Source organism: Pongo pygmaeus, chromosome 3 (genome assembly GCF_028885625.2).
Source record: "Pongo pygmaeus isolate AG05252 chromosome 3, NHGRI_mPonPyg2-v2.0_pri, whole genome shotgun sequence".
Classification (NCBI taxonomy): Eukaryota; Metazoa; Chordata; class Mammalia; order Primates; family Hominidae; genus Pongo; species Pongo pygmaeus.
In genome coordinates, this window is record NC_072376.2 from 199,894,130 (window position 1) to 199,917,922 (window position 23,793).

At 42.6% G+C, this 23,793-nt stretch overlaps 1 long non-coding RNA gene and 1 other non-coding gene across 2 annotated transcripts in view; one reads left to right on the forward strand and one right to left on the reverse strand.

Moving 5' to 3' along the window:
• Positions 1–9,975, reverse strand: part of LOC134739497 (uncharacterized) — a 243,588-nt gene extending 233,613 nt beyond the window's left edge. Inside the window, exon 1 of the long non-coding RNA XR_010126192.1 lies at positions 9,763–9,975. This is a non-coding gene — a long non-coding RNA (uncharacterized LOC134739497). The remainder of the gene's footprint in view (positions 1–9,762) is intronic.
• Positions 9,976–10,051: 76 nt separating this feature from the next.
• On the forward strand, positions 10,052–10,158 carry LOC129035896 (U6 spliceosomal RNA). The gene has a single exon (XR_008502389.1). It is a non-coding gene; the product is annotated as a U6 spliceosomal RNA (small nuclear RNA).
• The last annotated feature ends 13,635 nt before the right edge of the window (positions 10,159–23,793 follow it).

Below are 23,793 nucleotides of genomic sequence, written 5' to 3' on the forward strand. Positions count from 1 at the left end.
ATAATTATTTTAGGACCTGCTTTGGAGGAGAACAGTGGGAGAAGGTCAGAGAGATCTTCCTGCTTCTGCCCCGCGCTCTCCTTCCCCTCTTTTGTCTCCATGGTCCCCGCCCTTGTTTACCCTCCCGTGCTCTTACCATCCTCCAGGATCATACTCAACCCATGAACCCTCTTCCTCCTCTCTTCTGGCTTGTTCGCCCCAGGCCTCCCCATAAACCTTTCTTAATAAATCCTTTCTCCATCCTGTGTCTACGTCTACTTCCAACCATTTTTTCTCCTTAAATATTTAATTCACCATCTTTACCTACATGCTTATTTTATGCATTAATTATTACAAAATTATATTTTCGGCCCCCATATTTTCCTGAAGTTCTTTTGCAACTGTTGTAAATAATCTTCTAGCAGCCAAACCCCTTTTTCGTTCCCTCATTATGGAGGGTTTATACTTAGGAAGCAGCCACCACTTCCACCACTGAGCTGGCACTGGTGATATGACAATGAACAAGATACACATGGCCTTTACCCTTATGGAGCACACAGTCTGTGGTAAAGAAAGCAAGAAGATAATCAATTACAGACCAACCTGGGTAACATAGGGAGATCTCATCGCTGCAAAATAAAAAAAATTAGCCAGGCATGGTGGCGCATGCCTGTGGTCCAGCTATTTGGGAGGCTTAAACAGGAGGATCATTTGAGCTGGGGAGTTTGAGGTTGCAGTGAGCCATGATCATGCTACTGCACTCCAGCCTGGGCGACAGAGTGAGACCTTGTCTATAAAATAATAATAATAACCAATTAAATTACAGCATAACAAATGCCAGGATGGAGAAACAATGGGAAACTGGGTGCAGAGGAGGGAGGTCTTTAAGGCAGATCAACTCACTTTGGCATTTAGTTCTTAATACTGTTCTCCCATGTGGCTTGTAGGACTCATACTCCCCTGAGACTTCTCCTGCCACTCCTACTTAGTTTTATTTTTTTTCACTCCTCCATTTCCCCAACTATCTTTGAAATATTTGTGTTCCACAGGACTTTGTCATTTACACACTCTTCCCTTCTCTTTCTAGAGGCTTCCTTGAGCATGTTCACTGCTTGAAAACCTGATGAAACTGACATCTGTCTCTAGCCTGGAGACGTTCTCTTGCACACTCAGCTATATGACGGGCTCCTCAAACTCAAAAGGCTCGGGAACTGAGCTCATTATGTTTCCTCCCAGTCCTTCTCCTATTATCTGTCCTACTCTAGTTAATGAAATTTTCACCTCCCTATTTGGAGCAAGTCCAAAAACTGAGAGTCAACCTATATTTCTCCATTTTACTTATTCTCTGCCTTCACTGGAGGCTGTACCACTTACAAGCACATACTCTAAAGCCACATGGTGTGGATTGAATCACAATTCTACTATTTGCTAAAAGAGTGCCTTAGGTAAATGACTGCATAGCTCTGTGACTCCATTTCCTCATCTGGGAAGTGTATTATTAAGAATTTGGCTGGCCTTTGTCCCCAGGTTTTGGGAAGTAACCTCTAAACCCCTGCCATTTCCTATGCTCTAGGAGTACCTTTGTTATTCATGGGGGGCTCCTTGGACCACACTTGACAGTTTATGTGAACATATGACTTGGAATGGAGGCTGGTTAAGACGACCAACCATGTGACTAGGGAGTCGAGGGCTTTGAACCATATTTTAGTGGCCTGACCTCTGAGGAGGAGAGGGGCCAAAGACTGAGACACATGGGCAATGAATCACGCCTATGTAATGAAACCCCAATAAAACTCACAAGAACTCAGGGGAGCTTCCTTGGTTGGCAATTTCCTCTGTGCATTGCCATACACTGAAGTGCCGGAAGGGTAGCACGTCCTGAGGACAAGAGCAGCTTCACAGCTGGAACCCTCATAGATCCCCTTTTGTGAATCTCTCCCTTTCGTTGCTTCTGAATTATTACATCCTTTTACTGCAATAAAACTGCCATCATAAGTATAGTGCCTTCCTAACCTCTGTGAGCTCTTCTAGAAAATTGTTGAACCTCAGGGAGTCTGTAGGGACCCCTGAATTGGTAGCCAGCTGGTTAGAAGTTAGGGTGGCTCCGGAGGCCTCCAAACTTGTAGCTGGTGTCTGTCGCGAAGGCAGTCTTGTAAAGAACTGTGCCCTTAACCTGAGGTTTGGCCTAACTCCAGACAGGAAATTAATGACAATAACGCCTAATCCATATGGCTACTGTGAGAATTAAATGAGCTAATACAGATAAAGCCTTTGAATAGTAACTGTCATAAGTACAAAATGAATATCACCTATTTTTATTTTTATTTATTTTTATAGACAGGGTCTTTCTCTGTTGCCCAGGCTGGAATGCAGTGGCACAATCGATCATTGCTCACTGCAGCCTCAACCTCCTGGGCTCAAGTGATCCTCCCACTTCAGCCTCCCAAGTAGCTATGACTACAGGTGCACACCATCATGCCCAACTAACCTTTTAAAATTATATTTTGTAGAGACGAGGTCTCACTCTGTTGCAGGCTGGCCTCGAGCTCCTGACCTCAAGCAATCTTCTTCAGCTTCCCAAAGTGCTGGGGTTGATGTCACCCACCTTTAGAATTGTTGCCTTGCATTAGTGTGAACAGAGCCCATCCATACACATGAGGAGTCGGCATTCCCAGGGTCTTCCCAATGGGCCTCCACTGGATGCCCATAGAGAAGAATGGTACACAGCAGAAAAGCAGAGAGAGAGCTTCATGTGGCAGCACACAGACATAGATCCCCACCTCCTTTCTGGGCCTTTCTTTCACACAGCACAAAAGCATGAGGCCACTGTGGGTGGGCAGGTAATCCTTTTGTCCCCCAAGGCTGTGAAAAGATCTTCTGTTGTTTGTTTGTTTGTTTGTTTGTGGTAGGGTGGTTAAAAGCAAAAGCCATCTGCCCCTGGATCATGCCCCATATAAAACAGAGGTCTGCTACCAGTGAGCCAGGAGCAGGAAGCTTTCTCCAAAGAACCCCCACAGATACAAGCAAAGTTTGACTATGAGACAAAGGCAGAAATACTGAGAAAACCCCATACGTGAGGTCCAGGCTAACAGGGATAGCCTAAGATTGAGGCTGGACCAGGGAAATTAAAAAATGCCTCTTCCACACCTTAAGTCTTTCATGGGAAAATAAACAACAACAGTCGTTTACTCTGGGAGGGAGGAATCAAATGAAAAGAGAGACATCTTTTGTAGTACAGGCATTCAGGGTCTGCCAAAAGATGAAGGTGAAACAGTAACATTGAGAAAAGCTCTGCAGCACACCAGGTCCTTCACTAATACAAAGTATCAGAGCCCACGACTGGAAGAACTTAAAGTTTGAACTAACTGTGATTATAGCAGCAACAAAACCCAAACCCAACTCAAACCAGACTTCCACACAAGTGGCCTGGCAGAAGAAGTATGCCTGTTTCTGGACATAAAACATTTTAAAAGTCCCTTTATTACTATTGTTCTTCTACACACAATGTCTGATGGTCAATTTAAAAAATACATATATGTATGATGTGTAAAGCAAGATAACATCCAACTTACTATCAAGGGATAAAGCAATCAACAGAATAAGGCCCAGAGATGAACAAGATGCTAAAACAATCAAACAGGAATTTTAAAATAACCATGATTAGCACAGGACAAAAAGATCAACTCTCATCACTTCTACGTAAAATGTATTTAAAATCTTAAACAGTAAAATAAGGCAAGAGACAGAAAGAAAAGGCACACAGACTTAAAAAAACAAAACTACATTCATTACCTGACTGCATAAAAATTCCAAATAATCTTCTTTAAATGCTATTGGAAGAAGTGAATCTAACAAGGTTGTAGAAGTTAAGGCCAATATATGAAAATCAAATGTCTTTTTATATACTAGCAATGAACAATTGGAAATTCAAATTTTAGGAAACATCATTTACCCTAGTATCAAAAGCATGAAATATTTGGAGATAAATCTAACAAAAATGTGTAAAAAATATTGTGAAAATTACAGAATATTGATGACGGAAATTAAAGCACACATAAAAAATAAAGCAAACTACCATGTCATGAATAGGAAGACTCAATATGGTTAAACTTTTAATTCTTCCCAAAGTGAGCTATAGGTTCAATGGAAATCCAGTGAAAATCCAAGTAAGGCTTTTTTTGGTAGAAAATAGCAAAGATGATTCCAAAATTTACACGGACTTAACCTTGCACTATATCCAAAATTTAGCTCAAAATAGACGCCAGGCATAATATCACACCTAAAATTATAAAATCTTCTAGAATGAAAAAAGAAAATTCTTTGTAAACTTGTGCTAAGCAAAATGAGGTGTAAAATGATATAATAATTTGGGGGAGCAAAATACGCAGTTTATTATTAGGTTAAAAATACTCTTCACATAAGCCAGATAGATACTCCTTTTCTAAGTACTTTCCCCCACAAAATGAAAATGTATCCATAAAACTAAACTGCAAATGAACAACACAAGATTTACCCGCACAGTGTCGTGGCAGTATGGGGCTGGCAAGGTAGGCCACGGTGCCAAGGCAAACTTCTCAAACCTCTCCGTGCTTCAGTCCCTAGAGGGAACTCAGCTACAGGCGATGCCCGATCAGGTTGCGGTTTGGAATGGGCCCTGGATACTGGCATTTTTAAAACTCTTCCCAGGTGGCCGGGCATGGTGGTTCTTGTAATCCCAGCACTTTGGGAGGCTGAAGTGGGAGGATGGCTGGAGGCCAGGAGTTTGAGACCAGCCTGAGCAACACAGCAAGATCTCATCTCAATAAATAAATAAATATTCTTCCAAGGCAATTTTGCTGTGCTGCTGGGTTTAAAGCACTAGCAGGACAAGACAGTCATTGTTTCTAGTATATATGTGAACACATTGCAGGAGGGAATATCATATACAAATTAGCGCTTAAAAACATTCAGGAAGAAACATACAAAGGAGCAAAGAATGATATATTCAACACATGTTTTGTGCTCTAGAAGAAATTAAACAGAACATGGAATCAAACAAAAATTAAAGATAAAATAGGTCAAAAGAGAAACTGGAGAGTAAAGAAAGCAAAGGAAGGACAAAACACCATTAGAAGCACCCAGGAACAGAACAATCAGCTGCCAGCAAGTCAGTGTCAGCGAGGGAAGACCTGAAATACTAGCAAAGAGGAAGAAGACAAAGATTAAAGACATTGAAAGGAAAAGATATGGAGGACAGAAAAGATACAAAATAAAGCAAAACATAACATTTCTCTCAAATTTGAAACACGTGACAGAAAAGTGTTAATTTAGAGAGGTAAAATTCAACAGAAAATTAAAAGGCATGAAAATGGCTAATTAATATGTGGAAGGATTCTGTGTAAATTTAGAAAAATGAAAACAATGTATTCAGTTGGTGCAAAAGTAATTGTGGTTTTTGCCATTAATACCTCTTTGCAGATCACATCATCAAAAATTGAAAAGATGGATGTATGGGCAAAGGTGTAAAACTAGAAACTTGAATATAATGTTGAATAAAACTATCATTTTCAATTCAAATACCACTTTACTTCAGCACATTTATCTTACATATACACTCACAACTAGGAAAGGAATATGTACAAGCAAAGTCACTGTGTCATTTTTAGTCATTGTAAAAACCAGAAAAAATCTAAATTTTTGTTTGTAGAGGATTGCTTTAAAATCATGGAATAGCCATATAATGAAAAACGTAGGTGTTCACTGGAAAATACAGTAGCTGTCTATGTTGATAGGGAAAGATCTTTAAGATTGCTCAAGTGACACAACAGATTTTTAACATTACCTATGAATGCATACCCTCCTGTTAGGGAAACAGGAGCCTGGGAGAGTCAGGGTGACACCACTTTAAAATCAACTCCATCTTAAACCTAATGAGGCACATTCCTTGCCAGTTACCACCTGTATTAGCCTCTTCTCATGCTGTTAATAAAGACATACCCTAGACTGGATAATTCATAAAAGAAAGATGTTTAATTGGCTCCCATTCCACAGGGATGGGGAGGCCTCAGAAAACGGAGAATCACGGCATGAGGGGAAGCAAACACATCCTTCCGCACATGGTGTCAGCAAGGAGAAGTACAGCAAGGAGAAGTACAGCAAGGAGAAGTGTGAAGTGGGGGAAGACCCCTTATAAAGCCATCAGATCTCGTGAGAACTCACTCATTATCACAAGAACAGCATGGAGGTTACTGCCCCCACGATTCGATTACCTCCCACTGGGTCCCTCCCATGACACGTAGTGATTATGGGAACTACAGTTCAAGATGAGATTTGGGTTGGGATACGTGGGTAGGACACAGCCAAACCATGTCAACACCCATGGTCATAGGATGTTAATAGCTGAGAACAAACGCCTAATGCCTGCAAGGACAAACTCTTATGACAGCAAAATGTCCCAATGTCCCAATATCACATAACAATATATGCTTTTAAAGATAATTATAGTCATGCTGTGGTGTGCTTGTGCACTAAAATGCCAAGGACAGCTTTCTTTAAACCAACGAGGAATAAATTTTGTCACACTGTCAGCCCGCTGGCGTGTAGACATAATGTAGCTTAGCTTTTACATAGATAAGACCCCTATATAAGAAAAACTTAAGACAAAGATGAGGGGTTCCTCCTCTTGCTTTCTGAGGATGCCCTACTTTGCATCTGGGTAGGTTTCAGTAAACTCTCTCTCCTCACTGCACTCTGAGACTCACCTTGAATTCTTTCCTGCACAAGATCCAAGAACCCTTACTCGGGGTTTGGATTGGAACCCCTTTTCCTGGCAACACTCCTATTACACTTGAAATTTCAATCGTATGCCTGTATTTCTTTTTCAAATGTTAAAAATTTATTTGTTTTCCATGAAAAAAGAGTTGGAATTTTTTTTAAGTTTTAGCTTTTCATGGAGAAAAATTATTAACTAGAAAATTAGACTATCAGAGAGACTTATTGTTTCACCTAGCTAAGACTTCATTCTCAAACATGGGCCATTACTTTTACTGGAATTAAGAAATTATATAATTATATTGGAACTAGTGTTGAATAATTTTATTTTTGTTCACATAAAGAAACATGAATAAAATACACAATAACTATAATTTAAATCTGAAACAAGCACTAAAATGATGTGCACAGCATTCATTTTGCTATTCTGCTGCAAACAGAATATTTTCTTTTCATAGCACCTGCAATGAAGGTCTCAAAGGAGTCTTGCATGAAAGGGCATTGAAGGGACATGAAATTTTAACTAATACCACCAGCTCACATGCTTCAAACCCAAACTTGCTTATAACCAACCAATGTCACTTTTTAGAGAACAATATTACAGGTTTTTAGTATTGTGCTATTGTTTTTCCTTAAATTATGTTTTGTTATCTGAAATCCCAATTAATGGTTTTAGTTTTTTTTAATTTTTGTAAGACAGGGTCTCTAACTCCTGGGCTCAAGCCATCCTCCAGCCTCAGCCTCCCAAAGTGCTGGGATTACGGGTGTGAGCCGCCGCACCTGGCTAATGTTTGCTCTGGACACCATATGACTTGTTAGCATAATCATAAGGAGACCCTAAAAATACGTATTTTAGCTGCTCCCAGAGTCTCTCTGTGTTTCTATAGGACAGTGGGAAACTGATGTAAATAATTAAGAAGCAAATTAATTATTTGTCAATTATGTACCCATCCTGTCTTCTAGCATGGAGACTTAAATGCAAAGCAGAGGCAGCCAGTTGCCAATTACTTTTACAAGCTTCATTCTTAAGTTGAATTTGGAAAGACTAAGATCTAACCAGATGTATGTATTATCAAGTGATGAAAGTTATCTACTTTGTAAAACACTTTTTGATTTAGTCCTCCTAATTTTCCTATGATTGCAACTCCCAAAAAGAATCATAACATAAAACCTATACCTAAGAAAATTCTGTTCTGATGCAGGGGAAATCCATCTACTTGCAAAAGCACACTGCAGGATTGCAATTCAGATGTCAAGTTAACCTGATGAGTGATTTGAACACACACACACACACACACACACACACACACACATTTGCTTTGTAAATTAAAAATCTGGAGCAAGCCACAGAACATGGTCCCTTTCAGAACGGAGTGTCTTTGTTCTGCATAGCTCCTGTCCTGATGGTGTGGGCACCTCTAAGTGTTCTCTCCATTGTGCTGGACCTGGTTGCTGTAACTAACAATGGGTGGCTCTCCTGGTCTGAAATCTAATGAGCATGTTAGTCACCTGCAAGCCTGCTCTTATTTAAAAGAGCTGGTTCACCTCCTTTTTTACATCGTCAAATTAGATCCCCTCAGAGAAATGCCAGAATGTTCAGCTGGCACATTAACACTGAATTAAAACTAGCTACAATTTCCAACTTGCAGATGGTAGTGAGGATCAAAGGTAATAACAATGAATTTGGCATTCAGCCACAAGGGATTGATGCAGCCAATTAAGGCTACTCTGCCCATGAGATTCTGCTCAGGTTTTCTACTCCACCACGACTAGGGGAGATCATCAGAAGGGATGATTTCTTCCACTTACATCACAGAGAACTCCTGCAAAGGGGTTTTCACACCACAAACACTTGTGATGGCTCTTATTATGTTCCAGACACAGCTTGAAGGCCTCTACAGCTATTAACTCATCTAATCCTCCCAACAACACTTAATGGTGAGTTCTATCACTCCGATCACTTAAACATGAGGAAACCTGGATGCTAAGTAACTTGTCCAAGGTCACACAGCTAGTGAATGGCACAGCTTGAATGGCACAGCTGGGAAGTGAACACAAGCGCTGTGACTTCAGAATCCAGGTTCGCCCTGACTTTGCTACACCACTCCTGTGCTCGAGATAAAGCTGGGTTTCCAATCTCCGCATTATTCACATTTAGGGCCAAGTAGTTACTTGTTGTTGGAGGCTATTCTATACATTGTAGTGTCCCTGGCCTCTACCCACTATGTCCCTGGAGCAACCCTCCCTCCCCTGAGCTGTGAAAACCAAAAATGTCTTCAGATACTGCCAAATATCTCTTTGGGGACAAAATCATCTCTTGTTGAGATATCATTCTTTATCATAGAAATAGAATGACTAAAAAGAAATAATAGAAAAATGTGGGATTACTAAAAACAATTGTACTATGTCCGTGTCTGTACATTTTGAGATAGAATTATTAGGAAATATCTCAAAACAGTCCTTTTTTTTTTGAGATGGAGTCTCTCTCTGTTGCCCAGACTGGAGTGCAATGGCACCATCTGGGCTCACTGCAACCTCCGCCTCCTGGGTTCAAGCGATTCTTGTGCCTCAGCCTCCCGAGTCGCTGGTATTACAGGCAGCCACCACCACGCCCGGCTAATTTTTTGTATTTTTTAGTAGAGATGGGGGTTTCGCCAACTTGGCCAGGCTGGTCTTGAACTCCTGACCTCAGGTGATCCAGCTGCCTTGGCCTCCCAAAGTGCTGGGATTACAGGCGTGAGCCACTGCGCCTGGGCTCAAAATAGTCCTTCTTTTGGCTTTTATGTTATCTCTCCTTCCTAGCTTTCTTCTTTTTTTTTTTTTTTTTTTTTTTTTTGGCTTAGGCAGCTAGGAAGCCCAGAGCTCTATTTTCACTTGAAGCCACAAGTATTTGAGGAATTATGTGCTCAATATTGTTAGATGCCGCATATGCACAGAAATATAGGAAGTTACACGGATTTCAGCCTAGTTGAAGAAAAGCATCGACAGGGAAATTAGAATCAGTCAAGCAGCCAGAACATATGTAAATATTACCTTATGCGGCCTGTGGGAATGAAGCACAACAGGACATGTGGGCGCGGTAGTGAGCAGGGCCGGCTCTACTGAGAAGGTCGGTGAGCAGAGTCCGGAGCGGAAAAGGCAAAGGCGAAGTGACGTCCGGCAAGCTCGCCATGTTGAGAAGGTAACACAGGGAAGCCCCGCCCAGCTGGGAGGGAAGGCGCAAATAATTGGAAGGAACGCGGCGCAAATGGGAGGGAACGTGGCGCACAATTGGAAGCAGGTAACAATGAGCGTTGAACGCTCGTGAACAAGAACAGGAAGTGTGCTCGCTTCCGCAGCGCATGTACTAAAATTGGAACGGTACAGGGAAGACTAGCAGGACCCCTGTGCAAGGATGGCATGCAAATTCCTGAAGTGTTCCAAATAAATAAATAAGAACAGCAAGTGGTGCTGTGCGTTTCAGGAATAATAACGAGCAGCGGGGAACGAGGGCTCTGCGGGGCTCATGGCGAGTTATGGAAGTTGTTACTAATCTGCCTTATGGTGAGGAAGACAGATCGAGGTGTTGGCAGTGAAATGGAAAGTAAGGGGTGATTAAGGGAAAATACTTGAAATTGAAGAATTGACGGGGATCGATGGTTTGTTAGACATTGAAAATAATAACAAATGTGGTAGGCTGCTTCTCGGTGAGCTCCCACTATCCCCTTTCTCCTGGGAGCCACACTGCTGTAGAAGCTCTTCCCCCAGTGTGGGCTAGACCTAGTGACTCATTTCTAATGAACAGAACATGGCAGAGTAAGGGGTCTCTCTTACAAAAGAATGTGGCTTCCATCTTGGGTGCGAGTGGCCTCCGGGGAGACCCGCATGACAATGAAATGATGTCCCTGGACCAGCCAGAGAGGACCAGAGAACTGTCAGCAGTCCCATGAGCAAGCCTGGACGTGAATGCGTCCCCCGATCCCCCACGTTCAGCTGTGAGATGACCGCCTAGAACCTGGGCCAGAGGATGCTGCTAAGCCACGCCCAGACTCCGGAGCCACAGGGACTGTGAATGGATCAAAGTGTGCTGTTTGAAGCCACTAAATCCAGGGGGCATTAGTTACACAGCAATGGAGAAAAAGTACAACAAGCTTACAAGACGAAAAATAACTTTCATCTCAAATATAGGACACCAGTTTATTCAGTTTACATATTTGGAGATACGGTTTTTCTGAAAATTAACCAAAGGGGGAATGAATAAAGAAAAAGAAACATCAAAGCAAGGAAAGGAAGAGAGCCCACATCTAACAGAGGAAATGTTGTTGCCCTTTGAGTACCGAAGACAGAGATCTCTCTTCCAAGGGTAATGGCTCTCCTGTGTTAGCCATCTACTTGCTGGCCCCAGCATTATGCAGCGACATGTAACTGGACTATGTTCAGAAAATTAAAATGACATATTCAAGGTAAATATCTAGGAACATTTCAGCCTTTAGGAAGTAGAAGAAATATCTCCTGTCTACAATCTCCATATTTTCTAATAGATAATGCAACTCATTCTGCTACACATCAGCTAGTTAACTAGCAACACTTTTTCCAATGCTGACCAGTGCAGGGGTTCTTTGAAAGAATTACTTGTTTCAAAGAGGTCGAAGTGCAGAGTACAATGGTGGTTGCCAGGGGTTGGAGGCATGGGACATGGAGAGAAGTTGGTCAAAGGGTGCATAGTCTCAGTCAGATAAGATGAGTGTGTTCTGAAGATCTATGTATGAGACGGTGCTGTCAATAATAACATATTATTGTATACTTGAAATTGTTAAGAGAGAAATGTTCTCACCACAAGAAAAACCAATAACTCTGTAGGTGATGGATGTTAATTACTTTGACTGTGGTAACCGTTTCACAGTGCGTGCATATATCAAAACTTCCCATTGTGCACTGTAAATATACACAATCTTTACTTATATCTCGATAAAGCTAGGATGGGAGAAGGAAACACTATTATAAATCACAGCACACTTGAAGGAAAGAGGAACAGACACCTATTTCAACATGTAAGATCACAACAGAAAGAAGAATGTGAGTTCCATGAAGGCAGGCATTTGCCTTGTTCTCGTCACAGTCCCAGGCCCTGGCTCATGTTAGATGGTCCCTAGTGATGGGGTGAGTATAATTAATAATGGAGACCAATACTCAGGGTCCTTAAACATATGCACAATGCAAACACAAAGGGAAGATCTTCAAGTCTGAAGGCCACCTGCTGACAGAATTCCCTTTTCTCAGAGGGTGGTCGATTTTCTCTTAAGCCTTTCTTCAACTGACTGGATGAAGGCTGCCCACATAATGGAGGGGAATTGACTTCCTCAAAGCCTACTGATTTAAATGTTAGTCTCATTTTAAATATATCCTCACAGAAACATCTGGAATAATGTCTGACCAAATATCTGGGGACAGTGATCCAGCCAAGTTGAGACATAAAATTAACCACCATGGCCCAATTTTTATCTTTTTGGCTGCAGTTCTGTCAAAGGCGTCTGCTCTTCATAACATCTCACTCACTAGCTCTATGAAGCCATATGATACAAACCTTGCCTGTGTAGCCTTCACTTTTTTCCAAAAGAAGTCTATTAAATGCCAATCAAGTATCTTCTCCTGCAAGCTCAGTAGCTCGGGCCTTCAATAGCTGTTCCCCATTCCTATCCATCTCCCTGAGCTACCTTGGCATTCTTATCAGGACATTGGAGGAATCGATCTATGTGCCTCTAAAGATTCAGCACCCAAACATGATAGAAATCACTGTGTTCACACTGTATCTATATATCTGCCCATCCCTTTAAATCATTCCAATAAACCAGATTAGAATCAGTAATAGGACTCAGCTGCTTTCTTTATACCATTGATGGTTCTGGTTTAAGGACCATCAATGTTATAAAGAAGGCAGCTGAGTCCTATTACTCAGCTGCTGGGTATAAAGAAGGGAAAATGGTTTGGGGATGCTAGACCTCCAGCTAACATCCTCAAACCATTTTCCTTTAACTTCTAACCAAATTGCCAAGAAAATCAGGGGGGCAAGGTTAACATTAACAATGTAAGACAGACCACCTAATGTCAGACTGTGCGTGGTGTTCGTGATAATAATAACAAAGATGAAGCTTGCCTGAGAAAAATCTTGGCCAGAATTCAGCACATCCTACCTAAGGACAGTCCATCAGAAACAGGCCACTTGGAAAAGCTGAAAGTGTTTGTTTTCTGAAACTGAAGTACCTGTAGCAACTGGTCCAAGGTTCTGGAGAATAGAATTAATAGAAGGAATCAAACTTATGCTATTTTAGAAGGTTTCTTTAAGACCCCCATAGTGTGGCTGGGTGCAGTGGCTCACGCCTGTAATCCCAGCATTTTGGGAAGCCGAGGTGAGCGGATCACAAGGTCAGGAGTTCAAGACCAGCCTGGCCAATATGGTGAAATCCCATCTCTACTAAAACTACAAAAATTAGCCGGGCATGGTGGCATGTGCCTGTAGTCCCAGTTACTTGGGAGGCTGAGGCAAGAGGGTTGCTTGAACCGGGGAGGTGGAGGTTGCAGTGAGCCGAGATTGTGCCTCTGCACTCCAGCCTGGGAGACAGAGGGAGACTCTGTCCCCACCCCCCAAAAAAAAGAACCCCGTAGTGCAATTATATGTATCCAGGACCCTACCCAGAAATCAGAGAAGGAGGTGCCTGCCCACTGGGAGTGTCAGCAGAGGGCTTTGCTTCATTCTACTCTCCAAGACCCTCACATCTAAACTGCTCCCCCTGACATCCAGGCCTCTTCATCTGAAGCCCAAGCACTATTGCCATGCAGCTTAGGCTTGCACACAATAATGACTTACTTATACATTTTTGTAAATGTGCACTTAGGTCTAATTAATGATTTTCCTGTGGACAGGTGATAGACCTATGCAGAATTTTTTTTTTTTTTTTTTTTTTTTAAGATGGAGTCTCACTCTGTCGCCCAGGCTGGAGTGCAGTGGCGCGATCTCGGCTCACTGCAAGCTCCGCCTCCCAGGTCCACGCCATTCTCCTGCCTCAGCCTCCTGAATAGCTGGGACTACAGGCACCCACCACCACGTCCAGCTAATTTTTTGTATTTTTAGTAGAGACAGGGTTTCACCATGTCAGCCAGGATGGTCTCGATCTCCTGACCTCGTGATCCACCCACCTCAGCCTCCCAAAGTGCTGGGATTACAGGCGTGAGCCACCTCGCCCGGCCCCTGTGCAGATTCTTTGGGTCATTTTTGTTTGGTCCATGGTTCATTCTGTAACATTCTAAACTCTTGTCAAGCTGCAGTGAGCAGGTTCTCTATTTTCCTTCTATCTGCTAATCATCTTTCAGTGCTGTCTATCTCTTGTAGGATGGCACAGAATAACTTCCCTCCGCCACAGTTGAAGCACCTCTACACTTACGCATAAATCAGCTATATATTAGCCAGGTGTGGTGGTGTGTACCAGTAGTCCTAGCTATTTGGAAGGCTGAGACAGGAGGATTGCTTCAGCCAAGGAGGTCAAGTCTGCAATGAGCTATGATTATGCCACTGCATTCTAGCCTGGGCAACAGAATGAGACCCCATCTCTTAAAAAAAAAAAGTCAGCTATATGTCTGTGTCCCCTTCCTCAATCCATGCCCCTATTATTGTCCTTTCCACACCAATTCTATTCCTGCCCTACCTCCATCAGCCTCAAATTTTTAGAGCTTGCACAGACCAAATAGTAGAGTTATCTCTCTCTACTGTATTGCTATGTGAAAATGACAGACGGTGGTTTCTTTCTCCCATTTCCAGTCCCATCTTTTCAACACCTAGACAGCACCTACAAATCCTAGGATAGAAAAGGTGGAGAGTAACCTACATGGAATCCATGGAAAAGCTAGTATTTCAGAAAAAAATAAATGGGGGATCATCTAGGAATCTCTAAAAAAGAACATATCTCTGAAAGTTATCTCTGTCAAGATCCAGAAGAATATATCAACAATTTCTTGGTATCCTAAAGATATTTTATCCTCTATTAATGTATTGGTTATCCATTGCTCCATAACAAATTGCTCCCAGCTTCACGGCTTAAAGCAACACCCATCTACTGCCTTGCATTTTGTAAGCATTAGGAATCAGTCCTAGCTGGGTCCTCCGCTTCAGCTCTCACAAGACAGCAATCATGATGTCAGCCGGCGGCATTCTTACTTGAGGTGCAAATGGGGTAGCATTTGCTCCCACACTCAGGTTGTTAGTGGCATTCATTTTCCTGTGGTTGCAGAATGGAGGTCCCTGCGTTCATCCAACTGTGTGCCTGAGGCCACTTTCAGCTCCTAGAGGCTGCCTGTGGTTCTTGAGGATGCCTACAGTTCCTAGATGCTGCCCACAGCTGTTCGCCACACAGGGCACCTACTTCAACAAGCCAGCAAGAAGAGTTTCTAGAGCGAGTCAGCTAGCCAGCCAGAGTCTTCTAGAACATAGCATATCATGGAGCAAAACCCCAGCCCTTTCACCATACCCTGTTGGCTATACAAAAGACATAGGTCACACCCACACTCAAGGAGAGGGAATCATACAAGAATGTGAATATCAGAGGGTGGGGATTGGGACTCCACCCTAGAGCAGGCCATTACCATTAAATAAGACAAGAAAAATCATAAGGAGAGAAGCAACTTAAATGAAAATTTGGCAATATTAGATTTAAAAAAGTAATTATGCTGCAAAAAATCAAATCAGTCATGTGAAAAATAAAGTTTCCCAAGAATGCATATGAAATGACTGAAAAGATGAAAACAAGTGAGAAAATGACAGATGATGTACAGAAAAGAGAGCCAATGTTTGGAAAAAACTGGTGTTCCTTCAGAAAGCCGAGAACAAATGCAACAGAAGCAATAAGCAAAAATGATGTATATAATGTGTATGAAATTATATATGGATGTAAATCAAGATATCTAGATATTAGAAGAACACTTTCCACATAGGAAGCTACACCTCTAAGCCTCAGTTAAAATGGTGCATCATATGCAAAGGAAAAATTGTGTAAAGATAGACATCCATCCTGGAAAAGAGTCTGAATGAGAATAAGGATTGCACCCTGAGAAAGTAAGGCAGAAAATCAAGCAGTTTCCTTTAGAGGATTAAGCTGGCCTCATATTCCTCCTCCTGTAGCAATAAATGCCAAGGCACAGAGAATATTTTCTATAGACTTTTAGAGAGGAAAAGACTGATAGGCCATGAATTTCATAACTAACTCTTCTGTGCAAATGTTGGAGACAAAGTTAAACAAGAATTATGAAACAATGCTTACGTCTCCCTTAACAACTGTCTTGAGAACCAAACTGAACAATTAGCAGCAAGAAACATATGAAAGAAGAATGGCAAGCTGTGGAATGAAAAATGTATACACTAATAAATAATTATTGTAACTAGTTCTAAAATAAAAGGTAAATATTAACTCTTTAAGGAAGGTACACAATTTTTAAAATAATTTGGACCTAAAATTACAGATTAAATTACAAAACCCAAAACATCATATTCAAGTATCGACATATTACAAACCCATAATATTAGCCAGTTTGTGGGTAGCCCAAAACACAGTGGAATGGAATAGAAAACCATCAACAGATTCGTGTTTTCCATAAGACAAAGGAACCAAGCATTTATGTGGAAAAATCTAAGTAAACAGGTTACCAAAATTGTCTCAAGTATAGAAAACTTCAGTAGATCAAAGGCCTTGAACAAATTTAAAAATAACATGTCAAAAATCTCCAGAAAGAGATGAGCAAATTCTACCAAAACCTCATGGGATAGACATTTCTGTTAAGATAAAATTCACATAACATAAAATTCACTGTCTTAACCATTTGAAAGTGTACAACTCATTGTTCTCACATATATCCACAATGTTCTACAATCATCACCATCAATTTCGGAACATTTTCATCACCCCAGAAACAAGCATTAAACAGTCACTCCCCATTCCCTGTCCCACTGATCTACTTTCCGTCTCTATGTGTTTGCCCATTCTGAACATTTCACAGAAATACAATCATATGCAGCTGACCCTTGAACAACATGGGGTTAGGGAAGCCAACCTTTCACACAGTTGAAAATCTTCATATAACTTTGGACTGTCCAAAGACTTAACTACTAATAGCCTACTGTTGACTGGAAGCCTTACAGATAACATAAACAGTTGATTAACATGTATTTGGAATGTTGTATGTATTAGATACTGTATTGTACAATAAACTAGAGAAAAGAAAATGCTATTAAGGAACTCATCAGGAAGAGAAAATACATTTACCATTCATAAGTGAAAGTGAGTAGGCTGAGGAGGAGGAGGAAGAGGAGGGGCTGGTCTTGCTGTCTCAGGGGTGGCAGAGGCGGGAGAGTGGAGGAGGGGAGACAGGAGAGGCAGCACACTCGGTGCAACTCGTATAGAAAAAAAAATCCACTTGTCAGTGGACATGCATATTTCAAACCCTTGTTTTTCAAGGCTCAGCTGTAATATGTGATCTTTTGTGTCTGGCTTCTTTCACTGATCATATTTTGTGTCCATCTGTAAATTAGCATGATAAGGCCCAAGAACTATGGGCAGGCATCGATGTCCTCTGCTACACCTCTGGCGTTACTTCAGTCCATTCACACACTCTCCAGTATGTGAACCACTCCAGTAAGTTCATTTTGCCTCATCCTTAGTTTTTCAAAGTGATTTCTTGGAAGGAAGAAGGAAGGGAGGGAGGAAGGGAGGGAGGGAGGAGGGAGGGAGAAAGGAGGAAGGAGGAGAAAGGAAGGAAGGAGGGAGGGAGGGAAGGAAGGAGGGAGGGAAGGAAGGAGAGAGGGAGGGAAGGAAGGAGAGTGGGAAGGAGAGAGGGAGGGAAGGAAGGAAAGAGGGAGGGAGAGAGGGAGGGAAGGAAGGGAAGGAAGGAAGAAGGGAAGGAAGAAGGGAAGGAAGGAGGGAGGGAAGGAGAGAAGGATGGAAAGAAGGAAGAAAGGAAGGGAGGGTGGGTGGGTGGGTTAGCGGGACTAGCTATAGTCCCTACTGTGGCGATTGGTCTTAAAGCTGGAGGTGATACTCATCATTTCCGTCCTCCACCACTCATCCTAAATCCCCTCATCTTTGGTCAGCATTGGTGCTGATTTACGTTGCTTACTTGGCAGAAAAACCCAATATTCACCCTTGATTACCAGGTCCTTGTGAGACTAAGGTTGCTCCAGTTGCACATTTATGGTTATTAATGAACATTCAGCAATAACAGGTTCCCTGGTGAATATCCTAACTTCCAGATATACTCCTTCCAGCCCAGTTTTGTACCAGTGACATTTTTTTCCATGTGATAATCAGAGTCAGTAAGACTCTACATGTATAGTAAGTCATTCTGTTGCCTAATGGTCTACTGGTATGAGGAGCTCCAAATGACCAGAGAGCAGCCATAGCTTTAAGTTTGGCAGAACCTCAGCTTCTTTCTGGGGCAAGCATCTCCCTCCTGGGCTGTAGTGCAGCTGAGCCTGAAGTTTCAGCATGGGGAGCACCAATTCCCCAAGTGGGTCTCTGGATCTAACCATGAGAAGGAACATCCCTGCTTCCACTGCTGGGTCCTGTGCTTTGCCTGCTACCTACTGAACATCCAACCCCAAATCCTGACTATTGGTTCTACATACAGTCCTCACCTCGAAGGTCAGAGTCCCAACTCCACTGGATATCATTCCAAGCTTGTGTGTCAGCAGCACTTTTAAGAGGCTGTATTAGTGTGCTAGGGCTGTCATAACAAAATACCACAGACTGGATGGCTTAAACAATAGAAGTTAATTTTCTCACAGTATGGAGGCTGGAGTCCAACCTCAGGGTGTCAGCAGGGTTAATTTCTTCTGATACCTCTTTCCTTGGCTTGCAGGTATATGGTCACCTTCCATCTATGAGTGTTGTCTGTACCCTAATTGCCTCCTTGTAAGAACACCAATCATTTGGGATTAGGGCCCACCCAAATGACCTCATTTTACCTTAATTACCTTTTTAAAGTCCCCATCTCCAAATATAGTCACACTTTGAGTTACTGGAGATTAGGACTTCAACATATTACTCTTGGGAGGACTCAATTCAGCCGTAGCAGAGGTCATTCCAACATTCTGTCTTGGCAGCAGGGTCCGGGTGATGTGACAATGTTATTCACCATGTCACACGCCCTTGGGCATAAGCAGAATTCCTCGATGCAAAGAGATCTCACTCAGTGTCCCATGATGAGAACTCTGGCACTCGATGAAAATTGGGTAGTGCTGGCAAAGGCACCACAGTAGGGAAGGTATGTCTGGAATACATGTCAATACCCCCTCTCAGTTAAAAGTGTCCAATGTAATCAGCTCGACACGGCATGGTGGTTTGGTCTCCTTGGGGGCTGGTACACAGTGAAGATTCAGTATCCATCTCTGCTGCTGACGAGGCAAGCGTTCCGCAGTGGCAGTCGCTAGATCAGCAGGGAACCCATGCTGTAAGGCCCACGCAGAGACCCTCTTCCCATGCTACAGATACTCACGCCATACGCTCCCCCACGCAGAGACCCTCCTCCCACCGCTACAGATACTCACGCCATATGATCCCCCACACAGAGACCCTCTTCCCACGCTACAGATACTCACGCCATACGCTCCCCCATGCAGAGACCCTCCTCCCACTGCTACAGATACTCACACCATATGATCCCCCACACAGAGACCCTCTTCCCACCGCTACAGATACTCACGCCATACGCTCCCTGTGCAATCACGAGGGTCGGCTGGAGGAGAAGCAGGATGCCTCCTCTGAACAAGTCATCCAATCCACCAGATGGTTTGGGGCTTTCTTGCTTTCTGTGTTCCTACTCTCATGGGTCCATCCATATGTCTCCTTCCTGGACATCCTTGCCATTTTTTCCAATTTTAATTCTTCCAGGCCCTTAACTAACCAGCTAAACTATTTGAAATTGCCAAATACCATGTTTATGCTTGTTTCAGGCCCCTTTTCCTTTCCCATGATGTTGGTGATCAGGGGCACTGTTTGAATTCTGCTTACCAGGAGCATTTCTCTTCACCGTTGCCCTTCAGTGTGCCCTGAGTGGGGCTGTGACGCAGCAGTAATCTGCTCCTGCCAGCTTTCTTCTCCCAAACATCCATGAACCATGCCCAAGTTTTCACCTCCTTGTTCACACAACATGAGTGAAAGAAACACACAAAAGGGTGTGTACTGCATGGCTCCACTTCAATCTAGCCAATAACAGGTGAAACCAATCCCTGCTGATGGAAGTAACGAGACTGATTACCTGTGTGGGAAATGGTAGGGATGACTGCAGAGACGCACGAAGGCTTCTGAGTGTTAAGGAATGTTCTGTTTCTTGATGTGCATGGCAATTACACAGGAGGGTCACTCTGGGAAAGTCACCAAACACTACACTTATGAGTGGTACATGTTCCTATATGATTGTTAAACTTCAATAAATTTTACAAAACCAAGCAAATAAAAACAACCACAGAGTTCAGTCAGCTTACTGGATGCAAAATTAACATACAGAGATCAATTTTAATTTCCTGATGAGGCCCAACAGTAAAAAAATTAAATGTTAAATAGACACACTCAAGAGCAGCAAAAACAAAAGCATGTAATTAGAAATAATCTAATAGAAGATAGGGAGGAAATTATACTTTATTGAGTGACATTAAAGAAAAGTTCATAAATCAAGAGACATGCTTCTTCATGGACTTAGAGACTCGATATTGCAAAGATGTAAATTGTGTACAGATTCAATTAAAATTTAATTAAAATTGTTACAGTTTTTTGAGGGGGGAGGGGACTTGACAAGTTTATTCTATGCAAAGAACCAAGACTTACCAAGACACTCTTGAAGGTAGAGAAATTATTTCTTGCAGCCATCAGACTTATTAACTACAATAATTAAGATAGAGTCGAATTAGCACAAGACTAAAACAGAATTGAAATCCCAGTCACAGCCTCACACTTGACATCAGAACATCTGATCTGTGATAAGGTGGTGCTGGGAAAAAGGGGGAAGGACAGTCCTGTGAATAATTGGCACTATGACGGGTAGGTATTCATGCCAAAAAAGACAGTGGGTCTTTACTTTATACAAAAAGCAACCTCGGGAGAATTACATACATAAATGCAACAGGCAAATAATAAAGCTGTTAAATGAAAATAACATAGGAAATTATAATCTCGTTGTAGGGAAATTTTTTTTCTTTAACAAGGTACCAAAGTCACTAACCATAAAGAAAAAAATTAATATGTTTGACCATATTAAATTGAGAACATCTGTTCACAGCATAAAGAGAGTACAAAGATAAGGAACAGGCCAGTCACAGTAGGTCATGTCTCTAATCCCAGCCCTTTGGGAGGCCAAGGCAGGAGGATCACTTGCACCCAAGAGTTTGAGACTGGCCTGGGCAAGACGGCAAGACCCCATCTCTTAAAAAATAAAAATAACATAAATAAAATAAAAATAAGGCACAAAATAGAGAAGCTATTTGCAACAAATACAACTGACAAATGACTCATGTAGAAACAACTCCAACAAATCAATAAGAAAAGGCAAGTGACTCATTAGAAAAATGGGACAAACCCTTGGGCAGGCATTTCACAAATGAGGAAATCCGAATTACCAGTAAATATTTGAAAACCATACTGTTAATCGGACTAGATGAGCAAGAAGTGGCAGGTACATTGGATGATTTGATCATACACATGCATGCCAGAGCACCGGTCAGTGAAGATTTCAGCGGTCCAGCGGCCTGAGACACGCTGGGCCATCTGCGTCACAGAGGACACATTTATATCTTGCAACTCTCACCTCTAGGAAGGAAACACAATTCCTGGCAGATCACTTCAGATTCTGGAGGCGGCTTACCTTATACTAATGCTACTCTAACCCATACATTAGTTGATTAAAAACCAACCAACCAACCTGCCACCTTTGTGTGGTTTCTAGAGCAGAAATGGGCTGGGTGGCAGCTGCAGACTTTAGTATAAGTGGTTCTGCTTCCAGGGCCATACAACCCTGCACACACCACTATGGCAATATCTCTGGTGTGATGGAAAGTATGCAGAGTTTATGGCAAGTCCCAGTAGGAGAATCACATATAGACCCCAAGGGTTTAGGGCACATCCATGCTGTCTGCAGTGTAGAGCTATATGCTTTTTTCAAAAGAACTCCTAACATGTTAGTGGGCCCTGATAAGTACGGAGAGCTGGCCATGAGACAATGACAGTGCTCCCAGAATTGCTCGTAGAAGCTGGCTTCTTCCAGATTCACTGAGTCATAGGTCAGGTGGGACTAGGAGCATTCCACCACGACATGGAAGTGATACCTCCAAGATCAGGCATCAACAGGTCACAAGGCACAAGGAAACTCTCAGAGCAGATAGTCCAGAGCTCTGTGTTATTTATGACTGTTGCAATCAGGGTGCCACCCTTTCAGCTCACACCTATGGCTGCTTGAGGCCGCCAGTTCATGGAGGAGAACAAAGACTGAGCTTGGTTCATACATGATTGGTTTGATATGTGGGTGCAAGCAGAAAATGGATTGCAGCTGCACTACAGCCCCCCCATCACAGGTAGTCCTGAACAGTAACTGATCCAGGTTGTCAGTATTAGGAGGTTTATTGAAGGAAATGACAGACAGAAGTGTAATCTTGGGTGGCCACAAGACAGGTACATCTTCACACCACAACCCCCCAGATCCAGGGCTTATATCTTGGGGAAAACTGTATGCACCATAGAAGGAATATGTAGGTGGCTATGGCATCATGGCACTTACAACGAAGAGGTGTTCCTACCTAAAGAGTCACACATCGACTAGACATTCTGGAGGCATTCCCAGACTCAGGGTTAGTCACGTGGATTAGCATTTAAAATAAAGTCATTCTTGTCCCCACTGTAGCAATAAAGAGAAATCTTCCCAATGTGAGTCATCCACTTTGTGTGGATAGAGAAGGGACTGGAATTTGGAATATATGTAGGCTCATGTGCTATCTGTGTGGCAAATGGTTTGGCTGGTTGATTGGGCTGGAAGAAAATAAGCAGCAGATTGAGAATAAGGAGATCTGGGAAAGAGACAAATGGATGGCCCTCAGAGTGGGCAGAAAGTGTGCAGATCTTTGCACCACATATTAATCACCACCAGAGAGCCAACCTGGGAAGAGGTTCCAAACTACCAATGAGAATCACTTGGCCGGTTGACACCAGCCAGCCTCTGCCATCTGCCATTCATGTTCAGGAGTAACAGGCACATGAATAGGCAGCCGTGGTGGCAAGGGGGGAGGCTATGCCTGGACCTGCTGGCATGAGCCCCTGTGCACCAAGGCTAATCTAGCTACTGCTGCTGCTGAACATCCAGCCTGCCTTCAAGAGAGACAGATACTGAGACCCTGATATGGTGCCATCCCTTGAGGACTCTAACCAGCCACTTGATGGTCTTTTGAGCTTGGAAGGCACAATTCATCTTGACTAAAATTGGTACATGCTCAGGATACACCCTTTCTTGCCTAAGGGCAGTTAGCTGGCACTAACATCTGAGGACTTTCTGGAATGCTTCATCCCACTGACACAGGGTCTGGAATAATATTGCCCCACTTTACAGCAAAAAACCCTACTTTACAGTAAAAAGGTGCCAGTATATGACCATGAAATCCGCTGGTCCTGTTGCATACCTGCCACCCAGAAACCCCTAGCCTGAGAGAGTAATGAAATGGCTTATTGAAGACGCCACTGATTCACCAGTGTGGAGGTGGTGACCTAAATGGATATGGTATCATTCCCTGGCACATGGTATCCTCTTAAACAATTGATTATTTATTAGATTTGGGTTAGTAAATTACATACATGGGTCCAGAAACCAAAGAGCAGAAGTAGAATGACAACACTTACCATTATGTCTGAAAACTTGAGGAATATGTAGTTTCTGTACCTGCAACTCTAGGATCTGCAGATGTACTAGTTCCCAAATGGGAAACTTCTGCCAGAGGACACAGACAGGGTTCCACCTGTGTCCCTTTAGACTCTGGGGTCAAGAGCCCACCAAGAAAATACAAATGCTGTT